At 38.7% G+C, this 25,281-nt stretch overlaps 1 protein-coding gene across 2 annotated transcripts in view; it reads left to right on the forward strand.

Annotated features, from left to right (window-relative positions):
• The window catches only part of DLGAP2 (DLG associated protein 2), a 347,646-nt gene that overhangs the window by 89,901 nt on the left and 232,464 nt on the right, over window positions 1-25,281 (forward strand). The window lies entirely within an intron of this gene.

A 25,281-nucleotide genomic window follows, 5' to 3' on the forward strand; every position in this document is an offset into this window, starting at 1 on the left:
GATGAAGCCTGGAAGTGAAAGGCTTTGAGACCTTGCAACTAATGAAATAACTCAGTAAATTAAACATTAATTATCTGCTTCTCCTTTGTTATCTACTGACAAATAATTGTTTTAGAGATTTGTTTTGACTTTGCATTCCTTTAATAAACAGTTATTGATTTATTCTTTGTCCCTTATTTGATAAATTTGTAATAGCACAGATACACATATGAAAAGGAAAAATAGGACAGGTGTTTGTTTGCTTTTTGAGAGATATTCCTTTCATGATAAGGTTGTCCAGCTTTAAAGATATACATTGGATTAGTTCTGTTTTATTTCATGCCATGCCTGCTTTATAACAATAATTCTCTTTTCATTACTGCTCTTTCATACCTATTCAGCTTTGCAAATTGTAATAAATGTACATGGACTTTGTGAAAAGAGAATTAAAAAAAAATCAGTAATAAAAATGTTTAACATTTGTACGACTAAAAACCCACAATCAAAAGATAATTGTATGCATTGCTGTAGGAACATTCCTTAAGAACATAAAGTTCAGTTTTTAGCTGAGTAGAAATGAACTTTTCCAGGAGTGAATGTCTCCTGCATCACCATACTCTCCCGTCAAATATAGTATTACTGGAATGCTAATTATTAATTCTCTGCCTCAATTTAAAAAATATTGACATTAATGTCAGCTTAGATTAGTGACAAGGCTTAGAATCTTAAGTTTTTTCCTTGCAAGATTAGCACAATTTCTAATCTAATACTGAACATCCACTGAAGTTTGATATGTGATTTTATGATGAAGAAGTAGTTGCTCAATAGATACGACTTTACTTTTTGGAAAGCCATTCTAAAAGAAACATCACTAGGGAAACACCAAAAAATCAACTTTTTGAAATGTTTTAATTGGAATTTCTGACTTTTCTCTGTTGCCTTCTTCAGAAATTTGAGATACTCTGTGGCTTCTGGTGTGCATTTTTGGTATCTGAGGCAAATTCAAAGAATACCAGTTAATGGTAGATACCATTTGTCTCCAGGTTCCTTTTTTCCTCCTCCTTTTCAGAAAAAAAAAATCTAAGTTCACTAAGTACATTAATGTACTTTAGTATATTAAGATGAATTTGCAAAATTCTAGGACAGATACACCATAGTGTAGGCCTTCTGTAATAATTTCCAAAGTCGTAAGCAGACTTGTTCATGAAATAGTAGATGTGGAGAAATCTCCCTGGCTTGGGAGAGAGGAAGAGAAGGCTTCCACTTCTGAGTTCCCGTGAAGCTGTTTATGCCATTTATTGAAAACCCTACAGGCAGCTAATGATAAATTATGAACATTTTCTATCATCTGTGAGAAAAGTGGCAGAATGGAAGTGTATTGCAGATCACAAATTCTGATTGTCAAATTGGTCAACTGCAGTCCTCACTGTTCGTGTGATGGTTCTCCCTTTCTCTAACTCTCCTTTCAAAACCAGCAGTTTGGTCCTGGATTACCAGTATATCCAAGTGTAATAGGAAATGACTGCGTAAAACAGAGCTCTTTGCTGGGGGCACTTTGCAAAGTTTTTGGTGGTTAGTGCTGCACTTCAAGAAGCAAGTGCATTTATCAGCATACGCATTGCTGCACAGGTGTGGGACGATGTGAGTGCGTGTTCTATAGCGTGAAAAAATATCAGATATGGGAGTGAGATATACAGTATCAGAATATAGATTTCACGTTTCAGTGTTTCACCTGTGGAATTTGTGGGTCCGTAGATAAATGTGTGTCATATGTCCTCCTTTGCAGCCCATGAAAAGAAAATGAGTTGGACAACATTAATGTCTCTGTTTGAGAAACAGTCTTTTGTATGAGCTGCAAAGTTTTATGTGCTCTGTTTCAGCAATCACAGGTTTGCTCTGTGTTATCAGCAAGCATGTCAGGTACCATTCCTGTCAGTGTGAGATTCTTGAAGACCAGAAGACCTGTTTTATACTGGAAAGAACCTGAAGTTTCAGAAGGCAGAGCTGGTGGTCTAATAAATCCCATTAGTGTAGCTACTTCGAGATGCTCTGTCTTCTGGAAGTGCAAGAGCAGCCATGACGTGTTTTCAGACAGATGACAACAGTCACCTTTGTGGAAGTGGTCTGCAGTTGACATATTATGTTGTCATGGTAAACACGGTTGGTTTGTTTTCCTTTTTTTTTTTTCCTGCTCAGATTTTAAGTGAGGATGACTTGCTATAGATACATGTTTTGCTCAGTCTTTGTGACAGCCAATGTACTCTGTTAGAAAGAGTGATGCAATCACGAGAAGTTTCAGGAACAATTATCCCCATTAATCCTCAAACAGATGTTTCTTTTCTTTCTAACTCCTGGCATTTAGTCATATAAGTTGTTGAAAGGACTATATTAACAAATAGAATTTTCTATATTACAAAAGTAGCAAACAAGTAAGTTTTAGTGGCAAGCTAAGATTTCAGTAGACAACTCTGTTTTCCAAAGCCTATGCAAATGGAAGCTTTTCTTCCATTTTTTAAAAATATCCTTCACAACTCCAGTAGCGACTTATTGTTTCTGTCCATGGCTTTTGCCTCTGTATTTTATTATTATTCTGTTTCTTTCCTTCTTAAAGATAAACAGACAGTCCTGTATAATACCAGGACTATCAGCTTCTGTAAAAATAGACACTTCTACACATTCTTTGGGAGTACAAGCTTTATGTGAGCACACAGATCTGGAAAATATGGTGTTAAAAAGGAATACCACTGAACTGGAATGTTTCTAGTGAAGTTTGAGGAGAATTAATACAAGGTCTTGCTCTGTCCAGCATTTCAGTCTATCACCTGTTTCAACAGAAGAAAATAATGATAAAGATACAACTTGTTTCAGGCAGACCTTTAGCCACTAGAAGCCATATGTTACTGGATTCGCTTCTCCTTAGACACTTCTCTCTTAAAACTAGGGAGAACATAGAAAAATGCATTTTTCCAAGCATCTGCTACTGGCAATTATGGGGAACAGAACAGCAGGAGCACTGTCCTTTGATCTGACCCTCTGTTGATGGTCTTAAGGACTTGTTGGGTTCTTACCAGTTTGAGATAAAAAACGGTGGCTTTTATAGAATTTTGTTTGGATATCCATGGGAGAGAAAATCCAGTTTAAATTTGCTGTGGGTGTTAAGCTTTCTCTCCTGTTACTGTGATGCTGGTAGCAATTTTCAGTTTCTTTAGAAATATTCCATTATGAAAATAAGCTTCTCCGTGTAAAAGCTCCTGATGCATTATAAGAGTGGTAGAATATGCTGAGCAATTATGCAAAGACTGTGGAGTAGGCAGCAGGCAGACCTAGCTATTGCTCACACTGTTATCTGGTACCTCTTGATCTTGCCTCTACATACAGACCGTAGTATTCGTTCTACCACAGATATTATGTGGCAAATGTCCTTTCAATTCCACAGCATTTAGTAATCAAGTCTGACTCACCATACATTGTGAAAGATACCAATATACACAAAAGGCTGTGAGTAACAATACTTCTCTACTTTGCTGGGATCTACATTAACTTTAACATCATAGAAAAAAGACTCCAGTTTCATTATGAACAGTTTAGTGAAGACCTCTAGTTAGGATGATAGTTTCTGAAAACAAGGAAAATATGAATATGTGTAAGGAGGTGAGGTGGAGAGTACAATGCAGCACAATAAAACTCCACTTGTGCATACTAGAACTACTCTAGCCTCAAATACTGTATTGAGTCTTTGCTTACCACCACCACGAGAGAGGAATATAGCAAAGAGTTTAGGAATCTAGAGATACATAGTAAACTTGCCAAGAGACATAAGGAGCAATTTCTCATGAATGAATATTGAGATGGTTTGCTCCATGTAATTTAGAGAAGATATCAATTACAAAAAAAAAAATACACAAAAAAACAACCAAACAACAAAAATCTGCTACACTTTCCTAATACAGTAGTGAATGATGCATCCCATTTTCCATGGGATCATGGATACCATGCATTCCAGTTTCATAACATATCCAGACTAAGTAAACACTCAAAAGCAGGACAAGTATAACTGAGAAAAGCAAATACAGGTGTGGAACTTGCTACCACAATGTGACTTCTGAGATCGATCTCAGATTCAATTAGCACTGGATGTTTCAAGTGAACAATAAGAATATTGTGGCAGATTTAGGATAGAAGGAAGTCCAGTTGTTATCAGGATATGTTTTTATACAAATGAAAAACCAACTTGCCTTGTAATGGATCAAGGGGATACATCCTCTAGGGGTAGGTTGTTATAAATAATTTCTTTATCTTTGTTTTTTGATAACTTTATAGTTAGTGTAATCAGAAACTGGATACCTTACTGAGCAAACCTTTGGCCTTGTTTGCTGTGGAAATCCTCGCATTCTTTCTACGAAGGCCTTGTGAGTTTTTAAGAGTCAACCTCCCAAGAATGAACTGGAAATATTCCCCCTTTCCTATTCCACCTATATTACTGGATCTTTTTAGATATATTTATGTAGTAGGGCAACTGTAGATCCAAAAAAATACATATTGGGGTGCATTAGAACTTACTGCAGTTATCTCAACTTGTGTGGAAGTTTCCATCCAAAGCATACAATGGTACTCAGGGAGATGGCATACAGAAATGTCTTGCTCTGACATAGAATCATAGAATCGTTAAGGTTGGAAAAGACCCTTAAGATCATCGAGTCCAGCCATTAACCTAGTACTACCAAGTCCACCACTAATGAAACAGTCTTTGCCCACACCACAGAACTGGACTAGTACTGTGCTGCGTGTATTGCACACAGTGTATAAAATGTATGAAAAACCAGTGATATCAGTGCAAAGAAATTATTAAATTCTTCATATTTTTATCCCTTGTGACCAGTGGCAGCCAGAATCAGAGTCTTAGAGATAGTCCCAATTTAGAAGGGGACAAAATTAATTTAAGAATTTTTTAATGATCTTTTGTATGTTTGCAAAGAATGATGAAGTCCTGGGTGAAAGAAGGTTCAAAGAGCAGGAGACATTTTCTTTCTTCTGTTTGCACTTTCCTTCAACATTTTTTTGGTAAGAATTTGTCCAGGTAGTTCAGATTCTTCCTCAGCATCTCAGATCTCTTTTGTATGCACCTACAATCTGAATTAAGTTCATCCATTATTTTCTGCAAGTGACTGGCACAAGAAGTGGTTGCTGGTTGTTAGACTTGCTGGGTTCAAGCTTATGATAGCAACCTTAGAACAGTGACTTTCTATTAATTAGTAAAATAAATGTTCTATTTAAAAGGAGAACTTAGAGGACACCTATTTCTTAACAGAACTCAAAGTGAACATTGTTTTTTTTTTCCTTCACTTGTTCTTTTATTAAGTTAAACTGTTTAAACAGCCAATGCATAGATACTGCGTGACTCTAAGTGTCAGAAGATTGAGAGTCTTCTGACAATTATATATTATATGACAATAAATCCAAGTGTCAGAAGATTAAGGTTGTTCTTATTGTTGATTTACATTTTCAAGCTGAGATGTCAACATAATTTTGTCTTTCTCTGAAAAGAAATGAGTTTATGCAAAATTTTTAGCAAAGTTACAAGACTGCTACAGTATGTCACTCATTTACCTATACAGAAATTTATGTAAATTAAAAATAGAAAGGTTTTTAAGAGAATTAAAAGTCGAGGATGGAATTTATATATTTTTTTTTTTTAGTAAAAGAAGTTTTGAGTGTTTTGAAATTAAAACAAATGGTACTGTTGAATTGTTTGTATTTGCTCATAAGATGCATGAAATATTCAGTAGAATTTGGGAAATACAAGAAATATAAATAAATAATTGTCAGTAACAGCAAAAAACTTTTGCTTTCCTTGAGGAAAAAAAAAATGGATTTTTCAGCTATGTCAGTATTAGAGTGGTGAAATTTTTTCAGGTGCTACCAGCTTTGGTGCCCTCTGTGCTCTGGTTAATAATAGTGTGTTGGGGTATGGGGGGGGGGGGGAATAAGTCTATTTTTGGGGGGTTGTGGTTTGTTGTTTTTTTTTTAATTAAAATAAAGAATTCAGACAGTAGGGAGTTCAGAAAAATACCTTAAACTTGGCAATATGTCAATATTGATGAAGTTCCATCTGGGTAGTTCTGGCTCTGAATATAAACATTTCCCGTGGTATCCAGTGGAAAACTATTACAGGCATATTAATAACTCCAGAGAATTTTACTAATCTTCATTTTGCTAATCTTAATGTTTAGTAATCCACACTGAAAAATGGCAGGTTTGCCAATGTTAGCAATGACTTTCAAGAGTCCTGTAGTCTTAACTTTTTTGTACTTATGCTGTATTTACTAGATCAGCAGTTATCTGTACCAAAAATTGAAGCTATCTAAGGAAGCAAATTACATTTCACAACATGTAATCCAGACATTTTTAAGGAAACAGTAGCACATAATAAAACCTACTTTGCCTACTTTAATATTGCTTCTTTTCCTGCTAATTATAAACATTTCACAGTTGTTTGTTCAATTTAGAAAGCTTCTTTTTCTGTATGTATACCACTGAACAGTTAAATAGATTATTGTTCCTGCTACCAACACAATAATTGATAATTATTACCTGAAGTGATTGACATAATTCTGATTTTCTTCAGTCCTGTATGAAAAATTTTATAGAAATACAGGGTCAGCGTCTTTGATCTTTCTGCTTTGATCGATTTGGATGCCAGCACTTTGGTTTTCAGGAACAGTCATATTTTTGTGCCTGTGTGAACTTGCTTGTTAACATTTAAATAAGAAGTTCTGGTTAAATCACTGGTAGTATGAAACTTCCTCCTGATCCAAATATTGCTAATATACCTTTTTTTTTTTTAACACTTTTGATACTACTCTCCAAGTGAAGTGATTTTATTTGTCATCTTAATGAAAACTTTTTAAAGTTGCATAGAAATGTCTTGCTATCATTGTCCATTGTGTAGTCTGTAAATATTGAACATTTTTTTAATCTTAGATCAAAAATGCAAGTTAGTTACATTGAATGTTTTTAAAAATAAAATAGCTTGCAAAATTTTGAGATTATATGAACAGAAATATTTTAAAATCTCTTTCTCACTTGGCTAATATGTCTGATTTTATTTATTAGTTTATTTAGGATAACAAGTTATAGTACATTCACAATGTGCATTGTTCTTGAGCTGTGTTGGATTTGATATAAAGTGAAGAGATGAGATGTGCATCATAATTTTTAGCAAAGAGTTACAGTATGTTTTTATTCAAACCATATTGAACAACATGTTGGTACTGTATTTTCATGTTGCCTGCATTTGGGCAGACAGCAGAAGTTGTCTGCAGTATGCCTGCTAAAGATTTAGTTGCAGAAAAAACTCTCAATGTCTAGTTATGTTTAAAATATTTGAAGATTTAATTCTGAACTCTTCTAAATTCTGTAGTTTGTATAGTTTGTAAGGTTATATTTAGTAAAATGAATACTTTTGTCTGTTAGCAAGGAGTAAAGTTACCCATTTTATTTACTTGTACTGAAATCAGGAGTGGGATATTCAAAGGCCTAGGACTTATGTAAGCTAAGTGTGAGATATGGTGATCTCAGTTTTGGTACCTTTTAAAGAGTGGTAATTCTTTTATCTTGTGGTAATTTAAGGTAAAAGACTTAAAAGGAAAAGTTCTCAGGTGTATTTTAAGAAATTAAATTATTTTCTTTAAAAAAGTATTTTCCAGGCTTTCACCTGTTATTTATATTTGGAATAAGTTAAATTCATTGTTCAGCTATTTCTGTTTCTCGTATGTACAGGAAACAGCTGTACTCAAAACTACATTTTTGTCCTCATTTTTTTCATCTACTGATTCACTCTCCTAGGTTGTACATCCTCCCCCCTCTCAAAAAAAATAAATGCTGATTTAATTTGGACAAATAGGGTGTAATCCCAAATTCAGAAGGTATTATTTGTACATTCATTTTACATTGCTGTGATTGAAAAACTAAACAAAACCAAACACAGGGACCATCTTATCTTTCCTGCTCCAATATGAATGAATAAATGAAAAGCTCATTTGATTTCTGTGGGGGGAGAGTTGGCCTCAAAGGTTATAGTCAGCACACACTTAAGGTTGCATGCAGCATTCATAATGTGAATATTTCCTGTGCCAACAGTGAATGAAGTTGCGCGTGGTGTTTAGTCCTATAGAGCTCAAGACTTCAGCGTTTGCTGGAGTAGGGACCGATATAAGTCAGGTCAGTGCAGCCTGGAAGATCTTTTACTTAGAAAGTATTTTGCTATTTACTTTTACTATTAAAATACCTAGAAGGTATTTTAAATTAACCTTTGAATAGGAAGATAGATATATATATACACTTATTTTTTCCATTTTTCTTATCTTGCTAACTGTAGCATGTTTTTATATTACATTAAATGTCCTGTTTTGTGTAGTCATTCGTGTATGTCAGATGTTTGCTGTATTTTAATTTCTGCAATAGTATGTTTCTCTTAAATATGTTATATTAAAAGTATGTATCATAAATGAGAACGTTTCTTTTGTAGTGTGAACCATCTGTGCTTTCCCTTAGCTTCTAATTTTCATGCTCTGCAATGCTTAGGGTTTGTGTATTCATTCAACCATCATGCTCTTTTGTACATACACATCGCTAACCTCTTTTAGTTGAGCAGTGATGTCTCCTGAATATGGCCTGCAGCTTCTAGCTTACTTTATATTTTAGAAAGATACTTGCGTGCCTTTCTGTTCAGCCTGTTCAGAAGGCTCCAGGAAGACCTTATAGCAGCCTTCCAGTACCTAACGGGGGCTTATAAGAAAGATGGGGAGACACTCTTCAGTAGGGCCTGTTGTGACAGGACAAGAGGTAATGGTTTTAAAATAGAGAGAGGTAGATTCAGATTAGATATTAGGAAAAATTTTTTTACAATGAGCGTGGTGAAACACCAGAACAGGTTGCCTGGAGAGATGGTAGATGCCCCATCCCTGGAAGCATTCAAGGCCAGCCTGGATGAGGCTCTGAGCAACCTGACCTAGTCAGGGATGTCCCTGCCCCTTGCAGAGGGGTTGGACTAGATGACCTTTGAAGATCCCTTCCAACCCAAACCATTCTATAAATCTATAAGAAACACCAATGGATTTCTACCAAAACATATAGGTTTTGGTTTTTTTTCTTTTCTTTTTTAGAGAGGCACATTTCAACATTCATTCTTTATTTAAGTTACTAAGGATTTGACTTAGAAAAGCTGAAGTGGCAGATCTTATGGGTCTGTTTAAAGTTCTTCAGTGTATGGCTTGGGGTAGACAGTTTGCAAGCTTGATTTGACTGTCACTCTATCACTCCCTGGATCTGTTCATTAGTCCCAAGCTCATGGCATGCTCACGTGGTCAGTCTGGCCTCTGCAGACAACCGGTATATAAGGAAAGCTAGGCCTGCCTTAGCTTGCAGCTCAAAATCAGGAGCCTTGCGCTACAGGGTAGTTGTTGGTATCTTTGCCACATTCTAGGAAGTGGTTGTAAGGTTTGAGAAGCACAGCTGTAACAGAAGGCAAAGAAAAACTTCCTTTCCTATCATCACATGCTGTGACCTTCAAGATCAAATATTTCCAATCCATCTTTTGAAACCCATGCACAAATAAATTATATTATTATATTGCACACATGTACACATTTCATTCTGACTGAGCAGATCATGAATGGTTTCTACTTTGATTCTGGATCATCAATCTGAAAAGGTTAGGAAACAGTGTACTAGGAAAAGGAATCGTTTTCTGAAGCCAAAACCTGCATTAATTTAAATTACATTTCCACACTGAGGGAGCGCTGGCTTGTCCTAGAGTGTACATTTGCATAGATCTTAGATAACTTCTGGCAACATTCACCTCAACAATGTATGAAAATCCTGAGCTCCTACTTTGCGCAGAGCTACAACTGACAGTGGAAATATTATGTAGAAAAAGAGCAAGGATTTTCACAGCAAAGACCTTCAAGCAGAATGATTTAGACTTCTGTACCTGCTGATTATTTTCTCTCACCTTTCATCACAATCATCACTGGAATCATCACACACCTTATGAAATATTAAAGCTAACATTTGTCTGTAATAATATGTGACAAAAAGATAGTTTTGAATGTGTGGTTGGAAATACTTTTTTTGTATCTGCTGACTGACTGTCCATGAAAATGATGAACAATATGATGGCAGAAACTGTGTTAATAGCAATTGCCTCGTGCTGCTGACTGTTAAGCAAGCTCTTCAGCACTTGTCTCTGAAAAATATTTCTGAAAAATCTTGACATGGCATTGTTCTAGTTGCTTGAAGACTGTTTTCCAGGTGCATGAAGAGGCAGCATGTCCTCTACAGTGCAGTTCCTACCCCGGTGCTGGTTTTACAGGTTTTAACCCCATACAGTGTAACTGAAACTCGAGTCAGTAGGTTCTTTTCCCACAGCTTATTTTTCTCAGTGGTACAAATTGCCTACCATTGTATGCCTCAGCATGCTTAGTAAAAGGAATATAGTAAACTTATGTTAATACCACACAAAGGTCATGGCTCAGTCTTTATTTGTTTTACTTAACATAACCCTTGAAATTATAATGGGACAAATGCATTCTACCAGAAATAGGGCTATAGACACAGTGCAATGAGTTACTTGGAAGAAAAAGAGAGAATAATTTTTTCACTTTTTTTTAGAATGGACTCATTTTTAAATTAGAAACTTTGAATATTGAACTCAGTTTCACTAATACCCATTACCAGCCTTCTTTATGAGATGGACTAATTATTAAAACATGGAAATAATTTCTCTTTTGGTGTATGTGGAGACAATAACCTCTTGGGGTTTTTATTTAGTGTTGAATTTTCATTATGCCCTTACATTTTTTATTTGTCAAGTGTATCATGACAATGTCCTTTTTAAGAACTGAATGTCTGTGTTTGCTAATCAGAATCCATTCTGAAAAGCAACTTCTTAAAGTGCTTCTCAGCTACCATAAAGTAGTTACAGTTTTGAGATAATTCCATCTCAACAGTCTTTGTTCTTTAACAAGAGAATCCAAAGCTAGTGACAAAACCACATTCCTGATGTAGATTGTTGTAATTTATGGATTTTGTGAACTGAAATAAGGCTCGAAGTTAATGGCATGAATGGAGATTTTATTTTTGGCTTTTTCTTGGTAATCTTCAGTTCATCATATTGATATGGAAGAAAATGAATTCCCATACTGATGAAGAACATATGCATATTTTCTTTTTGCTTTGTCCTCCCTTGTATTTACTGTATATAAACTGCTTTTAAAATAATTTTGTGCTAGACACAGTGATTTTCACTTTTCTGGCAGCAGTGAAGTGCCTGATTTCTTTAATCACTTCAATGTTTGCCTTATATCATAGAAACTGCACAGAGGAGCTGGAGGATATTCCTGAAGCTAAGCCAAAATCATAGAATCATAGTCTACCTTTTTTGCTCTATGCTAGACACTCTAAGATCAAGAAAAGTTCATGCAGTTCAAAATCTGGCCTTTTCTTCTGTTAGCTAAATCTGATTCTTGATACCATAAGGTTTATGTGTGTATTATGTTTTCTAGCTAGCCAGCTGCTGAGACTTTAAACTCAGCTTGGGAGAAGGTTTCTTGGAATGGATTATCTCATGTTGTAAAAGTGCTCATAGACAATAACATGTTATGACTGTCTCTGCCGTGAAAAATTCTTTGAAGGCCTCAATATGTAGTTTAGGAATTCTGCTTGATAACAGAGGTTTTCTATCTGTAAAAGTTATGCCTGAGTACACTGTTTTAAATATGGGGCTTGCTTATACTTTGTATTACTGAATGTCTTCCTATTAATCTAAAACCTAAAAAAGGTAGCAGAAGAAATTCTTGGTTTATATACAAAACTAATAATGGAGGGCTGCTAAACTTCAACAACCATAGGTTTAACTGTAGCACCCACTGACCAAGAGATACTGCCAAGGGCAAACTCAGCTTTCAAGTCTGAATTGCAACTGTTTAATAAGTAAGGAACAGATTCACTGACTTATGGAGGATTTCAGGTAGTGAAGGGGTCAAATTCCACTTAACAAAGGAGAAGCTAGAGTTGTGGAATAGAAGTGAGGTTTTACATGGTGGGAATTGCACAAGAGCAGAATCGTGAAAACATGAAGAATTTCTGAACTACCACCAAAGGATAATCAAGAGCAGCAAGGAGTGAAAGAAGGGAGATGTCTATCTGTATTTTATTTTTCGGATACTGTGTAAGCTGTTTTTCTTGTGCTGGATCATGACTTATGTCACAATAAGCTAAATATGATTTATATGCAGAATTTTTATAAATCTTATTTGTCTGCTAGCGTTCAATGTCTTTAACCTTAAAAAGGTGTACTCAGATTACCCATAACCTGAGGAGAGACAAACATCTTTGTGATCCCTCAAAACCACGTAGCTGAGCTTCAAGTTCGCGTTCTGTGAGGTGATAGTAGAGAGACCATGGAAGGAAATTAAACACACCCATTTCTCTTACTGGGGAAACCAAATACAGCAGCAGCATCTAGCAGAAAAGATCAACTGTGGATGTGATAGAAGATGTAACAGAAGGGGGACCAAGTCCATTTTCATCATTGGTATTCGTACTCTATTCCATTGACACAGTTTTTTCCAGCCTCATAGCTTCCAGAGGATAGTGGGTTTAACACCTACAGTGAATTTGCTCCTATTTTAGCATTTTAATGTGTCTGTGGAAAATGTTTGTACTCTGCTAAACCACTTAGTACCTTTCTGCCATAATTACTTCACAGTGGCAGGCTCAGGATTTGATCTATCTGAATGACTAGGCATCCCAAACTGAAATGACTAATTTGTTTGAAGTAGGAAGGTTAAGGAAATTTTGCACTAAGTTTCTTCTACAAGACAGGGGTGGTAAAAAACTTTGTGCAATCTTCTGTGCTTTGTTGCTAACATTATCTTTTAGAAAGATCAGCCTCTGAATATGAAGACCTATAAAGACTTGTGCAAGATCTTTCTCACTTTATAATAAGTTTTAACTAGACATTGACAAATCAATCATTCTGACTCACAGGGGAAAGAAGTAGGCAATTTGTTACTGTCTCCGAGAATGATGGAGATAACAGGTAGAAGAGTTGGAGGAGGATCCAAACTGAAACATTGACAGAAGTAGGAACAAAATACAGCCCTAGCTGACAGTGGTGTCGGCTACTATCCCTGCTGACTGATTGCAAGGTCTTCCAATCAAAGTACGCTTACTACTTGGGTCTAAAAAACTAGAATTCTGTACCAAACCTAAGTTATCCTCACAACTAAAAATGAGATTACCCATTAACATGTGATGAGTTATATTTTCAGTTGAATCTTCAGAAACAACAAAATCTAGAGATGTAAATTCTGTACTTATAATTAAAAAGAGACAGTAATGCTCCATATTGTATTTTGGGGCACTGCTACAGATCCGTTGTTAAATAATGTATCACATTAAATAATATATTATTGTAGCTTAAAAGAAAAAAGAGAGAAAATGTTACCATTGCTCTGTATGGCTTTTGGTATATCTTTTTTTTTTGTCAGAGGGTATTTTCTCTAGAAAAACCTTCTGCCAGAGAATTAAGTGTTTCCAGTTGAGAATTAAAAAAAAAAACAAACAAACCAACAAACAAATCAACATTTGCATGACTTTTCAGGTTTAAATGCTGTGGTAGTAAACAGTGCAATGAAACACTACAATTTATTTCTGAAAGATATGTAAGAATCCCAAATAAGGACATTTTTCTGGATTTATAGCCTTTTTTTTTTAACACGAGTTCTTTCAGGTTTGAGGTTTTTTAAAAAATGTAGTAACAGGTCAGTGTCACATTTTAAGCTGTTGCGAATTGGCTGTGATCACCTCACATGATGCTGTGCCGTTCAGTAGGCACCAATGTGGCCAAAGCAACAGAAGACTGAGGCAGAACCTAACATGTTTTAAATGTTAAATACCTAATGCATATACTCTGGTCAGGATGTTTATGCTTATTTTGTAGTAATTGGTCAGTTACCAAATTATAACTTTCAAATAACATCCAGTGTGTTCTGATTAAGTTCACAGAGACCTGCTTAATAAGCTGTATAATCTAAAAACAGATCAAATGTACAGTGAAGCCACAAGAAATCTATGAAGTGAAAGTGACACTATTTAGCAGAAGCGACACTTCAATGTAATTTGAAGAAATGAATTATAATTGTTTTCACACTAAAATGTGGGAACACAGCAGGGCATTTCCAAGAAGTACCAGGATCCTCCTCTTTTACTGGCTTAGGAAGAGATAAATGCATTGTAAATATTCACAGCTTTGATGGTTTCTTCAACTCACCGATTCCTTACAGAACATTTGTCACTCTATGGTAAACATTTCTCCTGTCTCACTCTGAGTTTAGAGCCCTAAATCCCCACACCATTCTTCTTTCTGTTTCCTTGCAACATAATGTATCATACTCTATCTACTGTTAATATATGCACAGTGGAGGATTTTGTTTCTTGTTTGAACAGGTAAATACATTGATTAATAAATGCTGCATAATTTATTGAAGAAGTAATTGCTCATGCAGTGGTAAGTTAAGTTTCCTAGCAGTACTGAACTTGGCAAGCTTCTTTCTGGCCGTAATTTCTGGTGGGATAACATTGATAAAGCATCTCTCCTCAAGAGAAGTGACTATAATTAATACTAATTTTAAAGAGGTGATCTCAAATTTTAGGTTGAGGTTGATTTTTAAAGAAAAGGTCAGACTTGTTGAAAAGAAAACTTCTCATGGAATTGTCAGAATTCAGATGACAGTGTGCTTACTAATATTTTGTAAAATAAATATACTCTGGAGCTGATTGACAAGCTTGTCTTCAGAAGATGTGAGAGACCCTTCAGCCCCTACTCCACTTAGTTCAGAAGAGCAAGACTGAAGCTGAGAGTCCATTTTCCAGATGAATGCCCTGGTCTGGATTATAGGCTCACATAGAACAGGTCTCCAGTGGCCTACGCAATCATTCTTTCTTTGAGACAGTAGAGAGTTGTTTATCCATAATGGTACAAGAGAAATAGATAAACACATTAACCAAAAATGGAAGCAAAATTCAGTCACCTCCTATGGTTCTGTTTATAAGGCATAAAAATTAAACAAAGGAAGTGCATGGAGATGACAACTCTATTCAGTGAATTATTCAATTTTCGTAGCTTCAATTTGTTTAGTATTTCCTATGATTTACATTTTTCCAGGTAAAGAAATGTTTATGTGGATAATCAGATCTAAAGCATGGCCTTTTGGTATATATCCCAGCATGTTTTAAGAGACATTTGTAGGATCATCACATTTTGGAGAGACCATACACTAGGTTAATAGGCATAAGATCTCACTATTTACAAAGGCAATTTTACTAAGTAGTATTTGGAAGAACAAAAGGAGAATCTTACTATACTAGCTGCCAGTAGGTTTCTGGATGAAGTTTATGATGCTGACACCAACCTGTCTGTTTTGGATTCTCGTTACTGACAAACAGCTTCCTTTTGAGTGTGCCGCTGAATCCACTGTGCACACTGAGATGTTTGAATGTGCAGCCCTGGCTAAAGCAATGGGGCTGCTGGCTCCTGGACAACGGCTGCGCTAGCCTTGCTGTGTCCTACCTTCGTCAGCTCCCAAGTCTTAATTTCAAATGGAGTCTAAAACAAGTAGCTTCCTATGACTGACTAATCCAAGTCTGGCCATTTGACGTGTGATTTTTGTGTTTTCAGTGTGTATGAGAAACAAAACCACAAAATAATACACTGTTCTTCCACATGTTTTGTTTACTCCCCAGTCAATTTGTTTCTCTTGCCGTTTTACCACACTGAGTGGTGAAACAGTCTTGATCCTCACAACGCATTGGGATGTTTACATCCAGTAACAAAGGCGAGCGCAAGGGCTGCTGTCTGAATGCAGATCAAAGCTTCACTGAGTAGGTTGTTTTTCAGTGGTTTTTTTTTTTATGAGGAAAATAAAATGTGTTAATGCAAAGAAATCAAATTTGTCCTTAAGCATATAGCAGGAATTAGACATAATCCTGAAACAGAACAATTTAGTTTCTTAGGTAAGCTTGATATCCAAATCCATTTCTGTCCTTTGTCTCTTTTCTCAAACTGATACAGAAGAGAAGGCTGACTAAACTGATCTACAAATTATTTCTTCCCTCTGTGCTTTCCTGTTTGTCTTATTTCTACCAAGTAGACTTTGTAAAAGTCTAATTCAAATGACTGAGTGTTAGCACTTATGATTGGTTTGATTGGTTTTTTCCAGAGATGTACACTTAAGGGATCAGATAGCTGGATGGGTGAACAGAGAGGAAACTTGCAACAAGAGTAATAATAAATTAAGACCAATATATAGTTCCTATTTCTTGTATAGAAAAGTGTTAAGTATTTTGAAAAGCCCTTCAAATGATTCTCTCCTTCTACTGCCTCTTCTGCCTAAATGTCCATGAACCGCAGTCATAAAAACACCACAAGTGTCATACGCTGGTTAAGTATGATGCTTGACAGAATTGCCCTGGAGGTTCAATTACTTGTGTGTGTGATGATGAATGAAAACTGCTGCAGCTCTCAGAAGATTTGCAACAGACTGGCAATTGTTTGATCAACTGTGGTATCCCTATTAAAGCTCTGGTGAGACTGGAGCCTTTCAGTAGTTACAGAACACAGGCATGTCAGAGCTTTGGCTGTTCCCAAAGCACAGTGATCCCGTGAAGATGGGAAAAAGCTCGCTTGCAGAATTGCAGTTGCGATGCTCTGTGTCTGGAATGCATATAACCGTAAGATAAATATTTCAGTAGCTGAGGATGAGCAAACTACTTACTGACACCTTTACTAGAAGAAGGTGAAATAATCTATTCTTGGAGAAAATCCAGAATTGGGGAGGTTATTAAAAAAAAAACAAACAACAAAACAAAACAAGAGCCTAGAGGAAGGAAGTGCCATGGAAGCAGCAAAAATATTGCTGATGCAGGACTATATAGAAGCTAGGCTTGTGAGTTAGTTGAAGAATTATTATCACAAGACACTTGTGCATTCTACTGTTGACCTACCAGGCCATGAGGACAATGACAGCAATCCTTCACAAGACATCAGGAGACTTTCTGAAGTATGTGATTGTCAGGCCTTGGACCAAGAGTAACATGCAATTTTACATAGAAAGTTCAAATGTGAAATTGCTAGTTAGTGGCAACCAGCAACCTAAGAAAAGCTAATATATTATTTGTTTAGGTGGCTGCTCAGCTGGGCAATTGAGCACATGCTTTGCCTTAAGCAGTCAAGTTTGAATTTTTCATTATATTCCAATAATAATCAGCTTAAGCTTGCGCTGCCGTTTTTTTTTTGTTGTTGTTGAATTAGGTATATTTATTTGATAGCTGTTGAAATAGAAAGGTTATTTGTTTCGTAGAACAACAGGAATGGCTGACCTACCATTGAATTCCTGTGGACACGCAAGTATTGGCTAGGGTCATAACTGTCAAGTCAGCCTTAATTGTCAAGAATGTAAAACTGACTACTACAGTGAAGCAAAGTGAAATAGGATGTAAAAAGAGGGGGTTCAGGGCTATATATTGGGAATTTCAAAAGACATGTATGCATCTCTGCTGTGCTGTATTTGCATAATCAAGTTACCAAAAATCTAGAGCTAAAATAAAGAATGACTTAAAATTATAAAAACCCAAAATATTTGAAGTGGGACCTGTGTATGAAATACTTTCTGTATGCAAACTCATATTTTAAATGCCTGCTTTCCATGAGAACATTGCTGCTGTTATTAACTGACAGTCAGGGTGCTTACATCCACGTTATCAAACAAGTGCATTTTCTATGCACAGGTATCCTGTGGTACCTCCAGCATTAACTCATCCACTGTAAACACAGAGAACCAAGTTTAATTTGCTGTTGAACAAAGTCTCCTTTCAGGTGCCTTTGTTGTTGCAAAAACAGCCCAAGCCTGTTTTTCTTGCAAGAGACATTCAGATAAAAGCATATATGTGTTCAAAATGAGCACTTTTATCATCATAATCATTTTTAAGCTTAATATGTTTAATATAATTTATTTACTATTTAATGTAAGACCTCTTTTGTGAGAAGTACGAACAGTTAATGACCTGCAAAACTCTTCTATGTAACTGTAAATCCTAAAAGCGTTTTACAATTAATTGCATTCATTATATCTTAAAACCTGGCATTCTGGGAATATTCTAGCAACTGATAAGAAGTCTGTTTTCCATATGTACACCGAGTTCTTCTGTGCCTACAGCTGCATACAAAATGTTCACCCTGGAGCAAGTGTACGGTATGTGTAAGCGGTCATAAGATAAATGGCCTTAGATTTAATAGTTTTAGTATAAAAACTTGTAGTCTCATTTTAGATAAAAAACATGGCACAGCTGTAACTATTAGATCACTTGAACATTTGAACTCTAGGAATATTTACTTTTTCCTGTAAAATGATGGTGAAATATCTGGGGAAAAATATTATAACCGGTTGTCCTACCACTTGGTCACAAGTGCTATTTGTTATTAGCTTAGATTTTTAGCAAGATTTTTATTATGTTTTCAGTCAATCCAAGGAAAACATCAGGGGAAAATATGTGCACTGCAAGGGGAACAGCTCAGGATTATCACTTTTGTAATATTAGTTGTGGATGAAGATATTTGATTTGTTTTCCGTTTTGCGTACATTTTGTACACCCATCCATCATGTTGTTCTCCTCATCCCTTTAGTCACATAAAACTGTTCCTAAAGGATGGGGTGCCTCCATGAAAGAGGTAAGTACTCTTTATTTTTATTTTTTTTTTAATAAAGACTAAGTCTCAACCTGTAGAAAATTCCTGGGGAGCAATGCTGAGGAACTTTTTTTCCTTATTAATCTCTACATACATTCATAAACTTAATCCTGAACTTACTTCCAAAAAGCAGGGTATCTGTTGATTACTCAGCTGCTGCACAATTCACCAGTGACAGAAATAAGAAATAAATGGACCAACTTGCTTTAAAATGCAAAATGGTCAGTGACCCATAAATGAACTTTAAAAATATAATTAAAAAGGGTATTTTGTTCTGGATGTCTCAAGTAAAGATAAGGACTGGAAAAACATGTAAACCAGGAGTATCATTCCTATTAAGTCCTGGGTGGGTTATATATCTCAGCTGCGTACTGACAAGTAATACCGTCTCTCCTCCAGCCTGCGCACCCTTCATCTCTCACTGCTGTAGGCTATTCGTCATTTTGCAGATGCAGTTACTGTCCTTCTTTCTCCCCAGAGCATATTACCCAGCTCTTCTCTCTTTGTTGTTGTCTTTTCTCATTCCTCAGCAACTTTAGACTTCCTCAGACTCACCTTCAAACCTTGTCTGTCAAGCCTGCCCGCGGTTGGCCCTGCTGTGACTTGTTTATTTTGATTTAATTAAAATGCACCCGTCCAGAACTCTGGGCATATTACTGACTGCCCGCCTTGCAGAACCTTTAATTTCTGCAGTATTTTCACATTGCTTTCTCTCTGTGCCTGGAACAACCCTCTTCTTCAATTACAACAAACAACCTCAACTTTCTCCTTCAAAACCACTTTTTGAATCCTTGCTAGGACTTAACTACCAAACCCCTATTTTTACCTTCTTTAGCCAGGCAGGAATTTAATTAATTTCCATCAGTGAAGAAATAAACTACTGTGGTTAGGAATATTTATGCCCAGTTCAACCTTTAAGTCTCTGTTTTTCTGGGATTCCTTTTTGTCCTGTTGCTGTTAAGATTTTTATGTTAGTGTCGGGAGAGCAGCTTCATCATACGAACACCAATTCACGTGCTGCAGCTGAGCAAAACCACTGTGTTGTCCTCTGTTGTCTAAGGACCTTTCTGATGGGAAGATTTAGCAGAGGGAGAAGTGTGTCTTTGGAAGTGAGCCAGTGGTTAATCATGTTCACCAATTTAAAAAAAAAAAAAAAATGTTGTGACTGTCATATACAAAGCCACAGCTTTATTCTTAAATGTGAAGAATATCAATGGCACTCTGTAAAAAGTGAATAATTCAAGCAATTAGGAACTTGAATAAATAGAATTTATTAACCTTTTGGATGTGTTTGTTTTTCAAGCAAGGGATCTTTCTTATCCATATTTTCTTTATTTCTTTCCTTATTTCTCTCTCCTTTTCCAATTCTGTCCTCCAAAGCTCTTTCCCATCCTTTCTTTCCACTCTATCCTGGTATTATTCCTTCTCTCTACATATTGCTCATGTATTCTGTTTTTTGTTTGGCATTTGGCTTTTTTTTTTTTTTTTGTACCCTTTAGCCATAATCTAACACCCTGCACCTTACCCCCACTACAAGCAAGAAAGGGAAATAACTGTGCTTCATGTTTGCTCATCTGGCCTTTTTTTTTAAAGAGCTTTATAAGGAGAGATTAATCTTCATAGATGTCATAGAAAACTGCAGGTATCAGGGTCTGATGAATCCCACCCTCAGTAATTGCTCCAGTTTCCTTTGAAATGTGCTCCTGGAAGGCATGGATCATTTGATCCAGCAGTCAGTCAAGATCTGATACTGTCTAGGTTGCCTGGTTCTGCCTCTGGAGCCTCCACACAGACTCATAAAGGCCTCATTTTTGTGCTTCGGAGGAGATGTTTCTTGCTTATACATTGCTCAGTGAAGAGAGTCATCGCTGTTACTGGAAGCAGAAGTAGGTGGGTTAGTACTGGCAGGCACATTAGGACCTTGACAGAGCACTTTGGGTATAACAACATGTCCATGGGAGGAATGTAGAGGAAAAGCAGAGGTACTGGATTTCCTGCTTTGTTGCTCCTGGTGTATACTGGTTTGCTAGGCTCGTTACAAAACCGCTCATTTTTTTTTCCTGAAACACTCACATTGTTGTTGGTACACTGCAGTGCTCGAGACTGCAACCAGCCTTTCACAAGTATGACCTTATTTTTAAAATGGTTTTGAATTTTTTTTTTTATTTTTAAAAATGTGTCGTAGTTCAGCCCTGATCAGGACCAGACTACGCCGTCTCTCTCTCACTCCCCCCACCTTCCGAGAGAACAGGGAGACAAAATATGAGGAAAAACGGCTCGAGGTTTGAGATAAGGACAGGGAGAAATCCTTAAAGTTACCATCACGGGCAAAACAGACTCGACTTGGGGAAAACTATTCATTTATTACTACGAACAGCACGATAATGAGACAGAGAACAAGATAACCTCCATCCACCCCTCCCTCTTCCCAAGCTTAACAAGGAAGGAGGGGTGGTGGTGTGGCTCTCTACATTAGGGCATCCTTTTCTGCTACTGAGATTGTGACTGGGGATGATAACATTGAATCCCTATGGGTAAAGATCAGAGGAAGGGCTGACAAGGCAGACATCCTGGTGGGCGTCTGTTATAGACTGCCAAACCAGGATGAAGAGACAGATGAGGTATTCTACAAGCAGCTGGCTCGAGCTGCATGGTCGTCAGCCCTTGTCCTCATGGGGGACTTCAACTTCCCTGACATATGCTGGGAGTACAGCACAGCACAGAAGAAGCAGTCTAGGAGGTTTTTGGAGTGCATAGAGGATGCCTTCCTAATGCAGTTGGTCAGAGAGCCCACGAGAGGAACTGCCCCGCTAGACCTGCTGTTCGCAAACAGGGAAGGTCTGGTGGGAGATGTGGAGGTTGGGGGCTGCCTTGGACAGAGTGACCATGAAATGATAAATTTCTCAATTCATGGTGGAGCTTGGAGGGGGAATAATAAAACTGCTACCTTGGACTTCCGGAGGGCGGACTTTGAATTGTTCAAGAGACTAGTAGGGGGAGTCCCCTGGCATTCAGTCTTAGCGAACAAAGGGGTCCAAGAGAGCTGGTTGCTCTTCAAGAAGGGAGTCTTAAGGGCGCAGGAGCAGGCGGTCCCCCTGAGCCGCAAAATGAGCCGGCGGGGAAGAAGACCGGCGTGGATGAATAGGGAGCTATTCTTGAGGCTCCGGGAGAAAAAGAGAATCTACCGCCTGTGGAAGGAGAGACGGGCAACTGAGAATGAATACAAGGAAGTCGTTAGGATGTGTAGAGGTGAAATCAGAAAGGCAAAAGCCCAGCTTGAATTTAACCTGGCCACTGGGGTGAAAAGGAATAAGAAACTCTTTTATAAATACATTAACAGCAAGAGGAGGACAAAGGAGAATATCCAGTCTTTGCTGGATGAGGCTGGGAATGTGACCACTGAGGATAAGGAAAAGGCGGAGGTTCTGAATGCCTTCTTTACGTCTGTCTTTAAAGGTCAGACCAGTTATCCTCAGGGTACTCCTCTCTCTGACCTGGTAGTCTCGGCTGGGGAGCATGCTAACCCCCCTGTGATTCTGGAAGAAACGGTCAGAGACTTACTACTCCAGCTGGACTGCCACAAGTCCATGGGGGCAGATGAGATCCACCCAAGAGTGCTGAGGGTACTGGCGGAGGTGATAGCCGAGCCGCTTTCCATCATCTATCAGTGCTCCTTGTTGACTGGTGAGGTCCCGGAAGACTGGAGGATTGCCAACGTGACTCCCATTTACAAGAAAGGTTGTAAGGAGGATCCGGGGAACTACAGGCCTGTTAGCCTGACGTCGGTTACAGGGAAGGTTATGGAACAGATAGTCTTGAGGGAGATCATGCGGCATGTGCGGGATGGCCGGGGGATCAGGCCTAGCCAGCACAGGTTCATGAAGGGCAGGTCCTGTTTGACCAACCTGATCTCCTTTTATGATCAAGTGACCCATCTGCTGGATGAGGGAAAGGCTGTTGATGTGGTCTACCTAGACTTCAGCAAAGCCTTTGGCACTGTCTCCCACGGTATTCTCCTGCAGAAGCTGGCAGCCCATGGCTTGGATGGGTACACTCTTGGCTGGGTAAGGAGCTGGCTGGAGGGCCGGGCTCAGAGAGTGGTGGTGAATGGAGTTAAATCCAGCTGGCTACCGGTCACAAGTGGTGTTCCCCAGGGGTCGGTGCTGGGGCCTGTCCTCTTCAATGTCTTTATTGATGATCTGGATGAGGGCATTGAGTGCACCCTCAGTAAGTTCGCAGATGACACCAAATTGGCTGGGAGTGTGGATCTGCCTGGGGGTAGCGAGGCCCTCCAGAGGGATCTGGATAGGCTGGAGAGCTGGGCTGAAGCCAATGGGATGAGGTTCAACAAGACCAAATGCCGAGTCCTGCACTTTGGCCACAACAACCCCAGGCAGCGCTATAGGCTGGGGGCGGAGTGGCTGGAGGACTGTGTGGAGGAAACGGACCTGGGGGTACTGATTGATGCTCGGCTGAGCATGAACCGACAGTGTGCCTGGGTGGCCAAGAAGGCCAACGGCATCCTGGCTTGCATCAAAAACAGTGTTACTAGCAGGAACAGGGAGGTAATTGTCCCCCTGTACTTGGCACTGGTGAGGCCGCACCTCGAGTACTGTGTTCAGTTTTGGGCCCCTCACTGCAAGAAAGACATTGAGGCCCTGGAACGCGTTCAGAGGAGGGCTACGAAGCTGGTGAGGGGTCTGGAGCACAGGCCTTATGAGGAGCGGCTGAGGGAGCTGGGATTCAGTCTGGAGAAGAGGAGGCTCAGGGGAGACCTTATAGCTCTCTATAACTTCCTGAAGGGAGGTTGCAGTGAGCTAGGGGTCGGCCTTTTCTCTCGTGTAGACAGTGATAGAACTAGAGGCAATGGTTTCAAGCTGTGCCAGGGGAGATTCAGGCTGGACATTAGGAAATATTACTTCTCGGAAAGGGTAGTCAGGCACTGGAATGCACTGCCCAGGAAGGTGGTGGAGTCACCGACCATGGGGGTGTTCAAGAAACGTTTGGATGTTGTGTTGAGGGATATGATTTAGCTGAGAAGTATTGGTGATGGTTGGACTGGATGATCTTTTAGGTCTTTTCCAATCTTGATAATTCTGTGATTCTGATTCTGTGATTCTATCTCTACTACCTTCCCCCCCGCTGAGCGGCACAGGGAGGAAGAGGGAATGGGGGTTGCGGTCAGTTCATCACATGTGGTTTCACGCCACTGCTTCATGGTTGGGGGAAGAACTCCTCACATTCCTCCCCTGCTCCGTTGTGGGGTCCCACCCCTACGCCACAGTCCTTCGTGAAACTGCTCTGGCATGGGTCATCTCTTCCATGGAGTTCAGTCCCTTCAGAACAGCTGTCCCAGCGGGCCCTCCACGGGCCACGGCTGCCTTCAGGCATCCAGCTCCCCCGGTGTGGGGTCCTTCATGTGTTCCAAGTGGATCTCTGCTCCTCTGTGGACCTCCATGGGCTGCAGGGGGACAACCTGCTCCACCATGGTCGTCACCACAGGCTGCAGGGGAACTTGGCCAGGAGCCGCATTACTCCTCCCCCTCCTTCTAAACTGACCTTGGTGTCTGCAGCCATTCCTCACAACAGGCTGGTAGATGTCTCTCAGGATCTTTTTTTACATCTTATTCACTTCTCATCTCCTTTCCACTTCTTGCAGCTGGGCCGGGCTGAGCCGGGCCCAGTCGGCTGCCTGGCGAGAGGCCAGAGGGTGAGGCCTGCAAGGCCCATGAGGCCTGCACCTCCACCTCTGTGCCTCTGCCCCTGCTCAGCTGCTTCCTATCTTCTCTTCTCTCTTTTTTTTTCTGTTTTCCCATTCTTAAATATGTTATCGCAGAGGCGTTATCATGGGACATTCTGCTACCAATAGGCTTGGCCCTGGCCAGCAGTGGGTCTGCCGTAGGCCTGGCCAAATCCCCTGAACAAAGGGGAGCGACTTCTAGCAGTTTCCTACAGAAGCTACCACCTTAGCCCCCCCCCCACTAAACAAAACCACGACAAAATGTTTTTATTATGTTTTTGAAACCTGTGTGACTGAAGAAGAAATTTTACTTTCCTGTAGATTAGAGTATATTATATATCCCATTCTGTTGATGTATAGCCTGTAGAAAGCCAGCAAATATTATTAGATCTATAAATCAAACAAGGGAGACTTCCTTTTAGCAGCAGACGTTGTGGTCTCATGAAAGCTCAAATTTTCATCAGTTCTACCCTATTTGGATTCTGTTTTTTCTTGTGTTGTAAATTAGCACAATTTCATTAAAAACATATCTATCGTCTTTAGTGCACATACTTTCATATTGAGATTCTAAAACTTTGGCTTGATTTGCTCTTGACCTCCAAGAAAACAACAAGTTTTTTCTCAAATGTTTTCTAATTATTTTGGTATTTGCGTACAAGGGCTAATTAAAGCAATTCTAGAGAAGTGTCCTGGTTCTGCCTAGGACAGAGTTAACACTCACCTGAGCTGAGAGAGGAACTAGAGCTGGTGGCCC

This window comes from Chlamydotis macqueenii, chromosome 3, assembly GCF_036417535.1.
Source record: "Chlamydotis macqueenii isolate bChlMac1 chromosome 3, bChlMac1.mat, whole genome shotgun sequence".
NCBI lineage: Eukaryota > Metazoa > Chordata > Aves > Otidiformes > Otididae > Chlamydotis > Chlamydotis macqueenii.